General features: G+C 45.1%; 1 long non-coding RNA gene across 1 annotated transcript in view; it reads left to right on the plus strand.

Annotated features, from left to right (window-relative positions):
• The first annotated feature begins 5,964 nt into the window (after nt 1-5,964).
• The window catches only part of LOC308059109, a 42,282-nt gene continuing 32,435 nt past the window's right edge, over nt 5,965-15,811 (plus strand). Inside the window, exon 1 of the long non-coding RNA XR_013926137.1 lies at nt 5,965-13,665. This is a non-coding gene — a long non-coding RNA (uncharacterized lncRNA). The remainder of the gene's footprint in view (nt 13,666-15,811) is intronic.

Here is a 15,811-nt window from a genome sequence, read left to right on the forward strand (position 1 = left end):
GTTTAAAATGAGAGACCTAACTAGGAAGGGGGCTAAAAGCAATACAGAGAGTCTGTTCAACTGCAGATAAACAGACCCAAGGTAAAGGTCCTTTTTGAACTAGTGACACTTCTGAAATTTCTGTGAAAAAAATTATGGCAGAACTGATCAGTCAAACCTGAAACGCCACAAACCTCTTTGTTTTGGGTGCCAATCTCTATTTTGGTACTTCTGTGTTTAGGTGACCAGAAGTAAAGAGGCACAAAGAGCAAAAGCCTTTGAAAGCTTCTCAGTTTTACCTAAGATAAACAGATACAGCTGTCTCAGGGTTTTCAGTATCATTTGTACTTGTCTGTGCCTACTACAGGAAATTCCTTGAATGTTACAAACACCGGAGTTATTTAACTGCAAATAGTAGCTACCATTGGTAACTAGGTTTTTAAGAGTCTCTGCTGCACAACTTTTCCAAACCTTAACCAGAACCCCATTCAGATTCAAATTGTGGTCAAATGAGCAAAGCCAGTTCTTTATGGCAGACAAATGAACATTTCTCATCCTGTTCTCCCTTAACCTCAACCTGGGAGGATCGTTGTTCAGCTGTTCCTGAGTTCCGAGAAATGCCTCGGTAATTTGGACATCCCCATCCCAGACTGTTACGAAGTTCTGACAGATGCGGGCTGCCAGTCAAATGCAGATGAAAGCTGCATCATTGCTGACTTCACACGGGAAGAACCACAGTTTCATTTTGGGATGTTCTGGAAGCACTTCCACATCTCTGAAAATGCAGAGAGCCTCGCGCCAAGGGCAGCAGGGCTGCGCATCGCCCCCAAGCCATGCACCTCCTCCAGGCATGTGTTAGGCTGCTGCACCAGACCTGCCCGCGCTTGTTTGCTGTTTCAGGGAAGTGCCCTGGAGTCAGAGAAGGTGCAGACAAACCGTGGAGATGTTGAAATCTGTTTTGGGTGTTGTTTTGTTTCATGTTTTACTTGTGCACACTCAGAGATTTCTTCCCTCTTGCTGCAGTGAGGGCCTCAGTTTATAACAACATGGGAAGGCAATCATCTAGACCTGCCCCAGTTGGATTACACACTATGGAAAGTGTGTTTAATTATGAAAAATTAAAAGACAAGGGGGATATGTTTAGACTAAGAATGTAGACAGTTTCTTGGCTAGAAGCAACGATGAACAAGAAGGGTAAGAATTCTAGAACAATTGCAAAAGATTTATTTACATTTTTAGAAAATCTACATATGTTTTCACTTACAGATCTTGGGAGGGTCATTTCAAAGATTAGGACTGCTGGCTGCTCACATTTATTTCTACCTCTATTCGCTCTGCTTGCAACTTCAACCTTAATATACAGATCACAGCAAAAGGAAATACATGTCAGGTATGACATATCAAGTGACACAAAAGCTCAGTCACAAGAAACAAATTTTAAATTGATCAAGTGCTGTGAGGCTTTTTAGTAACATTTGTTGGTGCATTTTGCACAGTTCAGGCCACAGGAGTTTCTCAGAGAGTTTCTGGTCTTGCTGCCAATGAGAAGTAAAACTTGTAATCCTAAGGTGTATTCCTTTTAAGCCCTCCTGAGTCACAAAATAAAATAAAATAAAATCCAAACTCTTTTCTCAATAAGTTTTCTTCAAGGTTTTTCCATTGTTTTGTTTCTGCTTTCTTCACTATGCATTTCACGTGGGTTATACTTAATCTCCTCTTTAACTCTCTAAAGCCTCAATAATCCTTACCCTACCTTTCTGGGACACCAAAACCCAGCAGTGCAGTTGATCTACAGATCTGAAAATGGGTCATTAGAGCTATTCATCACAAACGACACAGCACAGTTTAAACAAGAAGAGAGTGCAAATATATGCCATCCTGAGTCAGATTAAATGTCTGTCTGCCATAATATTCTGTTTCAGTAACGTAGGCTCCGTGACCAATTTTCCTGATAACATGGGAAAAAATCAGCAGAGATGATAATGATGGCAAGGGAAAGGATGCTCTGGATTTCTCCAGTGAAATCTTCCTCCTTTAGGAGGGATGATGCTCATGTCACGGAGCTCTCAGGCTGCAGCTCACCCATGCAGCGGGGACAGGGGTCAGCCTAGCCATAGTTTACCTTCCCTAAAGAGCTATTATTACTGTATAGCCACCTCAAGCTCTCAATACAAAGGTCAAAGCTCTTATCCATAGCTGGGTGTCTGGACTGCAGGGCAAGGTAGCCGGAGGCTCTGATTATAGCATGAGAGCTCCGCAACAGCCAGAGGAAGAGGGACCAAGAGAGGGGGCAGAGCCCTGACGTGCAGCTGATTTTGCCACTCTGGACCTCAGGAGAAAAACAAGGTCCAAAGGCTTCAAACTCCTTTCTGGGTGTTTTAAAATTTCAGTGCTAAGAAAGCGTGGTATATCATTAAAGAGAAATAAATGCAAACTTTCCTGAGCAACTTGCTGCTTGGCGCACGATGTGTGCAGACCCAAGACAGCCACAGCGAATTTCACTGGAATTTCAAATGCAAAAAGAGGATTCACAAAGTCACGGAAAAGCACGTGGCTTGCAGCCATTGCGAGATCTCAGGTTTGTGGCAGCTTTTTAAACAGCAGACCTTCATCTCCGCACACACACCCCTGTATGCACTTGTAGGGGGTGAAGGAAACAAGCATTACCAGGGCAGTTGTACTGATGACTGTAGCAGATACAGACACCTTCGGCTGCTTGAAGTTCCACACTTCAAGCCCCATGGAGCCAGGTAGGTCACCTGCCCTCAGCTCAAGGATAATTTTTGCCATCTGTGTGCTTAGTGCTGCAACTACACCACGTAGTGATGCTGGGGGTTAAGAATGGAGTGCGTGGCACACCTCTAATTGCTAAGGAGAAACGATGGCCATGAAGAACTACCTGAGTGTTGGTGTTGTCAGCCACACCTAGACAATCCCAACACATGAACTCTCTGTCCCGTCTCCAGGAATGTGTGGCTCTAAGACAGAAAGCAAGCGTCCAAAACAGGCAGGCAGGCACTTGGCAGCAGGCTCCTCTGGCTGAAGCTTTGAGCCAGAAAATGGACATTTTCATGATAGTGGCATACAGACAGAGGATTCCTGGAGGGAAATAAAACTTGTTCTCAATCTCTTCACAGGTGACAACCCCATCTGCTTTGTGCTCCACGTGATCGTGTCGGTTGCATCTTCAGAAAGTGAAAATTTAATGTAAAAATGGTTTCCTAGGTATGATCGGAGGAAAAAGAAATAAGCCTTCCGCTAAATAATGGATCGACTGATTATAAACTGCATGACAGCAAACATTAATGCTCGTGATTCAATGCCACACAGAAAATGGAACTATAAAGAACGCATTTAATTTTGGGGGACTGAGGAGAAAAAACATGAATGACTCCATTGAAAAAAATGTCGTATTATTGTTTCCATCTTTGCTTGCTTTGTACTAGACAGGAATCCATTAACATCAAGTAAGGCCTATTTCTAATCCCCTTGCTAAGCCTCAACCCTCGACCCAGGAGAATTTGTGTTGAAGCAGAAACATGTCAATCATTTTGGCCAATTAAGCACAATAATAAACATGAAGCGAGGAAAAAAATGTGGGCGGCATTGCCAGGATAAGGAGAGTAGTGTTTACACATTCTGCAAGCTTGTCTAGATTATGGGGTTAGCTCAATGAAAAATCATCTACAACTTGTCTCCCAGGTCCAGGGGATATTCCTGATCTATAGCTTACTCATTTCCTCTGCCGGTGACACATGTGTTCAGTATGAGGCAAATGGTACCGGCATTACATTTCACACATAGTTCCCTGAGTTTCTGCTTCCTGAGTGCTCCCCAAGCCTCTGTAGCATGTTTCAGGCTAACGGCAACCCAAATGGTCACCGGCTTTATCTGGAAGCTTGTGAAATAAATCAAGCGCTTTTTGCATGCAGCCAGCTTGCTAGATATGCTGGTAACAATGGTGTCGGTGATGGTCTTAGCTGATGAGGAGATAGTTAAGAAATTCCTGTTTGATTTTTAGCTGTTCTCTAAGCTTATCTTGTAAACGGTAACACATTTTCGTCTGACAGCCAGAAGAACAATGTCACTGATTTGCAGAGGGTATCAGAAGTTCCACCAAATTTTTATTATTTTTATTGATGGCCTACTTTTCCTCCTCCTGCCTGCTCCGTGACCCTTCTACATTAATTGAGCGGGCCTGCGGCAGGAATTTATGCCTGGCTCTGCTACACGTGAAGCAAACGACAGCAAACAGAAGCTGGGCAAATTGCCTCTGAAGGCGATGCACACACCCCCTAGAACGTACCAGCTTACCGTGCCATGCAATTAGGAAAGGAAAGGTAAATTTTGGTTTAATATAGTAGCCATAAAATGTAAAACCACCCTGTGATTAGCTGAAGGCTAGTGTCTCTCTCCAGCAGTAGCCCAGCTCCTGTGATGATCGAAATTCTGGGAGGAAAAGCCCACGTGCAGCGTGCGCACAGCCGTGGCATCTCTCGGGGGTCAGAAAGCAAGCGGGGGGGGGGGGGGGGGGGGGGGGGAAGTCTGGCTTGCTGCCAGCTCACATTTTCATTTCGAACAAATGTGTGTAAAGAGTTTAGACAGGGTCCCTGCAGAGGGTGTTTATCTGCTCAGCTTCAAAGCAAGCCGCCACAGAAGGGCTGTGATGAAATCTGGTGCAATTGTCCCTTTCAAAGCCAAGAAAAAAAAAATATTATTTTTCTTCTGCTGGAAAAGACTGATGGCTAGGTGAGTGTGGGCCTGAACAGTCCTTATATTGAGGCATAATAAGCCATTTATCATTTCCATTTAGGGGAACTCTGATCTGTCCTTTGCTTTCCAACCACGAGCCGTAGGTACAGCCATTTCGCTGGAGGAGTTGATCTGCACTCCCTCAGCCACAGCTCTTCACATATGCTCGTGCAGGCAGGTTGTAGGCTAGCTCTGATTCATGAATTATGTTTTTATTTTCCTTTTATCATTCCCTTTGGTTGAAGCAGTGTCTATAAATACCATATCACCCAAACGCCGAGATGGTGGAAAACAAGTTAGGAATGCTGTATGCAGGCAAATCCCTCCTGCTCTCTCCCTGTCTCCCCAGACAAAGAGCCCATCTCTGGTTATCCATCCTAAAGTCACCAATGCTTAAGCAAGCGGCTGGCAGGCCCTAAATAATCAGAGGAGCAGGAAAGGCTTTTGGGGATACCAAGTCCCTCCTGCAGGCTGAATAGTACTGTTGTGCGTTGTGATGGTCTTGAGCATGGCTGAAGTTTTTTGAGCTCTGGACAAGGCAAGTTTCATAGCTCACACGAGACCCAAGTGAAGCAGACTCTACCTGGGAAGGCTTTATTTATTTTTAACCTTTCTAGCTGTACCATCGGTGATGCTGACATTATGCCAGTAACTTGCTCTTTGCATTTTAATGTTAACTATATATGCATCCTTTGCATAGCTGTTCAATCTACTCTACATTTGTTTCCAGCTTTTTCTTTTCCCCTCTGTCTTGATCTAGCTGATAAATCAATGAGGCTGCTCTTTAGACTTAGAGCCTTTGGAGATTAACATGACCGAAGAAAAGATTATATAAAAAGGGAGGGGGGAATCACTGCACTTTTACGGCGAAATACTGCCAAGAAACAAGCACAAAGAATACAGGGCAGCATATGTTCGGAAACCTTGGGACAGACCTGCACTGCCACTGGCAGTAACATTAACTTTTGTGCAGCTTTAACCTGGGCTGGCTGATAATGTGAAAGGTTTTGCACCATGGGCTGAACATGGGCTGCCAAAGCCAGGCGAGGATGCTAAGGATGCTCATGTCAGCTGAGGCTACTACTCATGGCACCAAAATTAGCCAGTTTGAAAGCTACCTGGCATGTGCCACCACAGCAAGGTCCCGTAGGCAGGCAGAGGCACAGCCAGCACTGATCCACTTAAGGAAAACAGCATGAGCCGCCCACCCCCCACCCCCCCCACCCCCCCCATCTTATTGTAGGTGGATAGGTGAGTACAGTTCAGCCTGGGGAGGGTCTGTGTGGTCTGTAGCCAGACTCTCCAGAGCCGGAGCTGAAGTCCAGCAGTGCTGTCTGGGGAAGCTGGTATTTCTTTTGATTCAGACAAAACCAAGAGCTTCAGCTTTTCCAGTTATCAGCTCTTTAACCTTCTGCTGTACAAGTGTTTACTCAGCATGCAGTCAGTGTTAGCATAAAATTCACTCAGGGCCTTAATCAAAGGCCACTGTAATCAAGGTAAAGATGAGGAGGAAAGTCAGCAGATATCATCTTCTAGGGATTTTTCTGTGGAAGTTAGGTTCCAAATTCTTAAGGCTGACTTGAGCTGAGTTTCACCTTTGGGTTAGGTTGAACCAACCAGCTAGCTAGGAAATAGCAAAGCTGTCATCCAAACCAGTCACTTTTGACACCAGCTATAACGATCAGGCATCCGGATGAAGCTGCCTTTTAGCTGAGGTTAGACGTGACCTTAAACAGATGTCCCACCTCTGGAGTCACAAGTCTTAAGTAGTTATCTACCTTCCTGTGCCACATGAAAAGTCCTGCCATGTACTCAGCGCCCATGTGGGAAAGGTTTCCTTATGCATCTGGAGAATGCCTAGCCTGATGGCCACTCATCCCAGCTGATGTCTCATCTCCGAGTTACAGATGAGTTAATGACAATTTCTCACTTGATGCCAGTGGCTGCATTGGCTCTGCAGGGCAACAGTGAATCACAGCTGACATTTGCAAGTGCAGCCCCTGTACCCATAGGACATATGACGCTGCCTGAGAGTCAGGGTCAGCGAGCTTGGCAGCACTCTGACAGTCTGGCTTCGCTGGGCATCCAGATGGGGAGACATGTGCATCACAGCTCTCTGACTGTCCACACAGCAACGCTCCTCTCCACAGGAAACCAGAAGTTATGAGACGTGTGGCACACACCAAACTGGTGCCCACACACCTGCAGGCAGGGTACGGCTGAGACACACGGTATGGGTAGGAGGTGAGGAGGTCGTCATGTGTCTCAGCTTTGACACACCCACTAGGTCAGGCTTGGACCACCGAGGCCCAAAAGGTAGGGAAATTTAACTGTTTCTGATGCTTTATACATTTTTGTTCATTCCAAACTTTCAATGTGAGTAAAAATGTCTTTTTTGCCAGCTCATTGTATAGCTGTTCACTTATGCTGCACAGTTGGGTAGAGTTTGGTGGTACGAGCTACTAACAATTTCAATGGCAAAGGGATGAAAATGGTTATCTTACCACTGCAGCAAAAATCCATCAACTGTGATGCAACAGCTCAGAAGTCGAGTTGCTTTCTTGTGCTGCACTGGCAAGGACTGCTTTTATAGCACTGTCCAGATGCTTTTGCTTTCAAAAGATGTGCACTGAGCATGTATGGTCTAAAAAGGAAGTGAAAAAAGCTCTGAAGTTAGATAATGCAAGCTTTGAGGGGAAAGTGAAGAGAATAATTCATTGAGCATTCTTAGCATTCTCTGTCAAGTTTTAAACAAGAAGAAAATGCCTTTCTAACTGAATAAAGTGACAGGTTTTTTTGCTTTACACACTGGATACCATCCACTATCACCCAGTACCCTTATCCCAGTACCCAAGACACTGTCACCTCATATTCACATCTTCTCAGGTGGTTGGTTGGCTTTATGAAAGCATGGTAGAATGGTTCTTATCTAACTGAGAGCAGGACACCAGTTTTGTCTCTGCTGATCTACAGCATCATTCCTGAGGTTGTCCTCATCTGACTGAAGACTGCAAGCTCTGTACTCTTAGCGATGCAGTGCCTTGCCCACAGCACCACACCTGCCCATCCTATTGTACTTCTCCTGTAGAGTGAAGTAGAGGGGATCTAGGGGATCTGGGGGTGGGGATGCCTGGATTGGGTGCTCTCAGTTCAACATTTAGTGCAGCTCTTGATGGCTCTGGGCCACCCATATCCACCTAAACACAATAAATACACCCCTAAACACAGCTTAGATTTCCCCAGAGGGTAATTCTGTTTTCAGCAGGGCATCATGAACAGCTCTCCTTCATCAACACAAGCTCTCCTGGCTTCCCAGACCAACAGCCCTAAGCCATTCCCACTTCCCACTGTGCGGGGTCCCAGTCCCACCCTCTCCTTCTCTAATCTTCTCTTTGTCCAGTAAAACTGAGATCTCCCAGCCCTCAGCCTCTACCCACATTTTGGTTGATCCGCTATCTACCCCTACATCATGAACCAGAAGCGCAGCCCCTCAGACATCCCCTGTAACTTTTCAGCATCCACGAGTTCACGAAAAAGGCAGCTGCCTCCTTCCACCCTGTGGCAGGAGTCTCAAACAGATGCAATAATTATCCTCTGGAAGTGCCAACATCTTTGGATCAATGGGAGCAGGCTGTGTGCCATGCTGCCGGATCCCAGGACCTTGGGGCAGTAGCTCGCATCCTTTGATCGGATTTGAAGATGTTGCTCTCGATTAAATGTAAGGGCCCAGTCTATTGCTAATCTGTGAAAATGTCCAAGAAACCTGCAGTCTGTTCTTAAGATACCTCTTCCCATTTGAAAGTTCAATGTTATTTTGCTATTTTGCATCCAATTATGCATAAATCAATGTCATTGGTGCCTAAGCACATAACTTTTCCCTTAGGAGAGTAAAATGGGTTTCTTTTAATCATTTAAAAATATTTAGTTTGATGAGCACTTCCTGTGCAGTGATAACTCCCCTGATCTATTACCCAAGTCATACAAATGCGCTCTTTTGTTATAGGCCTACATAGAGACTATTATTTTTTTTTTATATAGTAAGATTCATATGAATTTTGATTTGTGTCCCATCTGCCTCTGGTAACAGTTCACAGACAGATACTTACATTTTGAAAATAGCTTGAGCTGTCTAGTGAATATTTCAAGGCACTCACAAGATGACTCCTTCTAAAAGTCATTGACATTGGTAGGCACCGAGCGTATGATTTTTTTGGTGAGAGACAGATGAGTAAATGGTTCTCAAGAAAGCTGAGAGAAATTTAAAACCTGAACATGGAAGAAAAATAGTTTGCTTTTAAAAGGATCAGTCCATGCCAGTATGAAGGGATATATTACCATTGCAGAATCTTTTTTATCATCCATTCCAGCTAGGGATCCCCTAATATTTTTGAAGTAATTGTGTATTTTTTCTAAGAGTGTCATACTTCAGATATGGGACAAATGGAACAGCTGAGGGTGTGTCTTTCAAAAAAGTACTTGCAGATCAAGACACGCTGACAATGCATGAAATGTGTGGCTGGATGGTAACCTGTTAAAGGGACAACCCTTTCCTATGCCTTCAGAAATGAAGTGCAAGCTAAATAGACCTTGTTCAGATCAATGGCACTGATAATGCTCTGCTAGGCAGCATTCAAATAAATTAATATTGAGCAAGAAAAGCATTGAGCTACTTTCAGTTGACACCTGTCTTCCACTGGGATCGCTGTTCCATGTAATATCCACATTAAGTACAGCTGATATTTGCCTTTACAACAACGAAAAATAAACATTTTTAAACGGGCATTTGTTAGCCCTTGCAGCCATGCAGGTAGGAGCCTACAGCCTACAAAATACGGAACGATTCTACAAAGGTCAGAGCTGCTTCTTTTTTTTTTTTTTTTTCTCTTTCTTGTAATAGAAGACCGAGGAGATACCCAAGGAAATAAAAAAGGTAATAACTGTCAGACTGATAAAAGGCAAAATTTGTATATTTGCTGACCACAGCAAAATGGAGGCAAAGTAGGATATGGAAAGGAATTAGTCATATCTAAGAATAATAAAAATATCCACTGTCATATTACTCATGGGATGACTTTCTAAAGAAAATCCTTGTTCCTGGTTTGGGCCCTGAGCAACTGCCTGCTTGCTGGGGTTAGAAAGAACTTTCCCTTGAAGGCAAGAGATGTGTATTTATCTATTTTTATAAGCGTGGTAACTTCCAGTGTAGACTCTGATGCTGGCTGCTACTGGACACCAGAAAAGAATGCCTGTTGCTTTGAAACAAATATAAGAATATTTGGAATGGAGTCTTTCCAGTGCTCACTCTATAGACCTTTATGTCTGAGGCAGATCTGTAATCATCATTGAGAAAACTTTCACTGCAAAAAAAAGTATGTTTACTGAACACACTTTAGGCATGATTGGGCTCTCGTTCTAGATTCTGCAGTAGATGGGCCATTGGTAGGTGTTTATGGTAGATGTTAAGTCCAAGTACAAGAAATGTGTTCTCCAGCTCTTTGAGCCCAGAATCACAACTGACACTGCTGTCAGCAATGGTAGGAGAGGGCCTCGAGACTCTCAGCTCCATGTCTATTTAGGTTTTTTTTACAGCTGGTGAAGGCAGCCTGAAAGAAAAATCTGTGGGAGGTTTATTTTGTCACTGACTGTGTTGTGTCTGTTTCTTCAGAAAAACGGAAAACTTCAGTTTGCAGCATCTTCCACAAGAAGTAACTTAATGCCAGAGTTTAAACAGCACGGAAACACTCTGCTGGGATCCTTACTCATACTCTCACCTATGACTCTCTGCTTGCAGTTTCTAGCTACATGAACGCTTACATTTTCCATGTATTACTCAGGTTATGTATGTTATGAATATGAACAAGAAATTGGCAAAACCTCACATCTCTTAAGACAAAATTCAAATGTCGTCTTAAAGAAAAAACCCTGCATTCTATCTTTTAAGTCTAAAATTTCCTTTGCGTACTTCCAATGGACTATTTATTTTACTGTCATGTGGATAGCAAGGAAAGCAGAAAAGTTCCCCCAGCTAGTAAATGATGGCAAGCTTTTGGAGTTACTGAAGCGTACTGAAATGTGCATTAACACAGTAGGATTGGAAAACTAGTCTACATCTTCAGTCCCACAGCAGTACAGACTTGTGCATACTCATGGTAGACACGTGGGTATATGGTATTTGATGAGACAATCAACACCTTGTGTTGAGAGCAACGCAGCACCCATGTTGTTAACCACCTCCAGCGCCTATGGGTTATATGCTGTCCAAACTAGGGACCTTGGATGTGCACAGGAAGAATTCCACACCTCAGAACAGGGTCTGCCATGCACAGAAGATTGAGGAGGAAACCTAAAAAAGACAATAAGGAAAAGCTAAGGTGCACCTCAAGTCTTACTGCCTCCTAAGATTTAGCTGCGATTTCATTCATGATTCACAGCCCTTGAACTCTTAATCATGAAGATCACTTCTTTCCTCCCCCATATTCAAGGAGGATAGGCCTTTGTAGCCTTTAGTGAAGGACTTACCATGCTGAGAGTTTAAAGAGCAGTTCCTACATTACAGCCCATGTGTAAATCTACCAGGGCTCAGCTGTAGGGTAGGTGACAAACTCGACAGCCCTGTCCAAAGAGCTGTAATTTTACCTGTGGCTGGAGACAAAACTCCAGTGCCATGTAAATGCCAGGTAATTCTGAGGTTTTATGGTTTGATCAAAGGTGTTGGGGTGACAGAGATGGCCTTCCATCTCTAAGCTGATCGCACCCTTCATGTCACCCAGCTGGCACTGGTGGAGGGACCCTTGACATCAAAGAAGCCTTAAAGCTGCCGGCTGAGATAAATGCCCTATTGGCAATGCCTTACCAAAAATTCTGTAATGATCATTCAGCGATTAGGTCACAGAGAGCTACAAGGTCAAGGGGGGAGGAAAAAAGGTCACCTAGAAATGGAGGAGTGACAGAACTGAGCATGGACCCTGCTGTGCAGTGTGCTGACCCCCACGCACGGACCCCCAGCGGAGCCAAACCACAGCCGTGCACCCCGCGCCGCTGGGCTTCCCGGGTAGGCTGGGAGAGCGCACAAATAAAGCTGTAGGCAACAAATGTCTTCATAAAAATCTGCTACATAGAAGAGTCATAAATGTATCTCCCTTTTACACACATGAGCAGGGGCTCGGGGAGAGGGATGCTTTCTCTCAAGGCTTGCAGATTATCAAAGGATGTGTCTGGAGGATAGTCAGTGAATGATAAAAACAGAGAGGAGAGAAACATTCACTCCTTGGCTGGGAAGTTATCAGACTTGTAGAGCCTAGGGGCTATCTTCAGATGCATGAGCAGCTCCTGTTGAAGACAAGAGGAATGGTGTGTCTGTGCCCGTGAACAGGAGTTGATCCTGGCCCCAGGTACTTTAGAATGAAGTATTTTCTTGCCTTTCTCTAAAAAAACCCACCATCACCCCTACACAAACCAAAAAAAATAAAAAAAAGAAAAGGATACTTGATTCCTGTTTCAAAAGCAAAAAATAAACATCATAAAACTTGCTATTACAGTCTTGGTGCGGTGCCTCCACCCCCTAGGTTTAGTCTGCCTATCTCCTTGTTATTTAAATAGAAAGTTAGCTTAGTACCCAACTTTAAAGTAACCTTATATGGTAATTTTGCTGCAACAGTAAAAAATGATCAGTTTCTCTGTCAGACAGCCAAACAACACTTCTGCAGTACTTTTTGCGCTGACTTCCAATCTTATGAACATTTGGTCGAGAAGCATGTTTTTGTTACAGTCCTCATCTCAGCTATGATGTCTGAAGTTTACAACACCCTGAGTGAAAACCAGGCAAGAGCCATCCCCGACAAAAATAGCAACAAGGAGAAAATCCCAGTGAAGGAATTCAAGCCAATCTTTGCAGCATGTCAAGGCTGATATAGGCCCTGCCAATTCAGAAGTAGGCGATGCGTGCTTCACACGCTTAGTACAGAAGCAAGGTGAATGAGAATAAAGTGGCCAGTCGCAAAATGCTCACAAAATCCCGTCCGATAGCATTGTGCACTCAGCCATGCAGGGAGACACAGGGAAATGCACCCTTCCTGCGTCGCCTTGGTCCTGCTGATGGGATAGGAGGAGGAGGGCAGTGAGGCCACTGCGCGGTGGGAAAGCAACCCAGAGAAGACCCAAGTGCCACAGCAGGACACAAGTCCATTAAGGGGTGCTTACGTAAGGGAGAAAGTGAATTTTTTAAACTCTGATACTTCTCACCTTCACCAAAAGGACACCTTAGCCACAAGACCTTCCTGCTGAGCAATGGCAGGCATTCCCTCTGCATGCACCGGGGAAATTAGAGATAGCGGAGCTATGCCACAACCCTCAGTGTGCAGCCCAGCACAGCCAGCTTTTGTTCATTTTCTCCCTAAAGAAAGGTCACACATCAATTACTGTATATGGTGCACTTCATTGAGAGATTACTGAACACATTGAGAGATTACTGAATGCTATCAATAAGGCTATAATAGAAGTCTGCACTGCATCAGGAAAATCCAGAAGTTTGACTTAGCTGATGGATGCGTCATCCGTTCCCAATATCCTGACTGCTATTAGAAATGAAAATACCTCTTCCTTTAACTGCTTCAGACATTTCATCTGTTCTTCTGGGTGAATGTACCATTAAATGTCAGCCTATATACATATCATCTGGGGGGTGTGGGGGGTGTGAGTAATAGGCTAAATTGTTCATATCCGAGTGAGACACACCAACCCGAACATCGGCGCATAAATAAATGGCTCAGCAGTCACAAAGGGCTCAGCAGTCAAGGCCAAGCAGCTGTAATGCCTCTTGGCATCGCGGGGAGCAGCGCTTCCAAAATCTGAGTGGGGATCAACTGCTCAGGGATGCAGCACAACTCAGTACAGGACTGTCGGCAGAAGCATTGAAAATGGCCCTGATTTTCTGTAGTAAGTGTTGGTGAATGGGGGTTGCTTTACTTTTTTTCACGGGATGCCCTCCCGCACTCTCCTACCTTCAGAGCCCTGTGAAGCGCAGATGGTTTGGGGAGCAGGTCTGGCAGGGGTACTGGCAGGAGAGGAAGAAGAAGAAATGAGTTAATGGCACAGAGACTGCTTGCCTGAGTGACTGCTCTGCAGAGGGTGGCTGGAGAGGGAAGAGCTGCACCATTTTTCTCTTTAAACGTCTGTTGCAAATGTGCAGATGGTACATCAGGGCTCCTGGGGCATTTTTAATGACATCAGAAGAGATTATTTAACCTCAAGAGGTTAACATTTAATAATTAGGTTAGAACCTGCTGTTATCAAACTTGTCAGTCTTCTACCACTAAAAGAAATTTTAAACATCTGTGGAGGCCACACACTGGGGGAAAAAGTTGTCATGCCTCAAACACTGGGCAGAAAAATGTATAAGGAAAATATTTTCAAAAGTATCCTGGGATCATTTACAACTAAAGTGTTTAAAAATGAAGGTTGATACCTAAAAGTGAATGCCTAGTGAGATTAAAAATATCTACTGGAACTTTTGTAGGTGATGCTGCATATGAGTTTTAAATACCCAAGACTTTTTTTTTTTTTTCAGTCTAGGCTTAAGTTATTTACACGTTTTGAAAGTTTTTGGTCTTAAGCGGCTAACTCCTTTTACTCACCTGAATTCTCTCAAGTCCCTTGGGTATCTAAGGGAGGCTTAGTCTTCCCCGTTACTAAGGTGCCTTTGAAAATTTAGAGGAATTGCCTTTGCTTCGACACACCTGTCTGAAAGCAAAGGTTGTAAATTCGTTATATACTGGCATTAGACTAGGAGGAAGGAAAGCAGCAGCATGCACATCCTCTGATAGACGGGACATGGTGTTTGCACCAGCCTTCAGTGTACATGCAGAACAGTCACCAGTAGATTAGGGGTTAAAATACAAACTGAAATATAAAAATCACAGAGCAAGATGAGGAAGCACTTGAAAAACAGACACAAAAATAAAGCTTGCACCACAGCTCAGACCAAATTAAACCAGACCTGCACAACATCTGGTCTGGAGATGGTGTGCTAGCAGCTGAGTGGCAGCATGTCTCACAGGCTGACAGGTAGTCAAGGGAAGGCACATCTCGGGCTGACTGGGAGGCTCTCCCACCCAGCTTAGCTAGCTGGGGATCCCTGCTCCACTGCTCAGCCTGCAGTGAAGGCAGCCGGTGAAGAGGAGGCCAGGAGGAAGGCTGCAGGGAGGGAGGGAGGGAGGATAGCAACAGGAGAAGACACAAAGTTATAGGGTAGGAGGCATGGGCATGAGTTGCAGCAGAGAAGGAGGTATGTAGGTCTCATGTAATTATAGGTGGAAATACAGGAGAAGGTGTGGGCATGTAAAGGAGCAGAAAAGTGAGGTCCAAAGCTGGAATGCTGAAGTCTCGCTTTCCACTGAGCTGGGGACCCCTGAAGTAAACCCATGGGTTATGCACAGTGGCTTAGACACCCACTGACCAAAGCAGGATGAGGTGTCCACCCTTCACTGTTCTGTCTTCCACCGGCTCGGATCCGAAACGGTGTGGCCAGCAGGGCCAGGGCAGTGCCCGTGCCCCTGTGCTCGGCGCTGGTGGGGCCGCACCTCGAGCCCTGGGTTCAGTTTCGGGCCCCTCAGGCCCAGAGGGACGTAGGGGGGCTGGAGCGTGTCCAGAGCCGGGCAGGGGGCTGGGGAAGGGGCTGGGGCACACGGCTGGGGGTGCTCAGCATGGAGAGGAGGGGGCTCAGGGGGGACCTGATGGCTCCCTACAGCCGCCTGACAGCGGGTGGTAGCGAGGGAGGGGTCGGTCTCTTCTCCCACGTAAAGAGGCAACAGGATGAGAAGAAACAGCCTCAAGTTGTGTCAGGGCAGGTTTAGATTGGATATTGGGAAAAATTTCTTCATCAAAAGGGTGGTCACGCATTGGCCCAGGCTGCCCAGGCAGGTGGTGGCATCACCATCCCTGGAGATGTTCAAAAAACATGCAGATGCAGAGCTCAGGGACATGGTTTGGTGGTGGAGTTGGCAGTGCTGGGTGAACTGTTGGACTTGGTGATCTCAAAGGTCTTTTCCAACCTAAATGACGCTGTGATTCATGCTTCACACAG

Source organism: Falco punctatus (genome assembly GCF_963210335.1).
Source record: "Falco punctatus genome assembly, chromosome: 2".
Classification (NCBI taxonomy): domain Eukaryota; kingdom Metazoa; phylum Chordata; class Aves; order Falconiformes; family Falconidae; genus Falco; species Falco punctatus.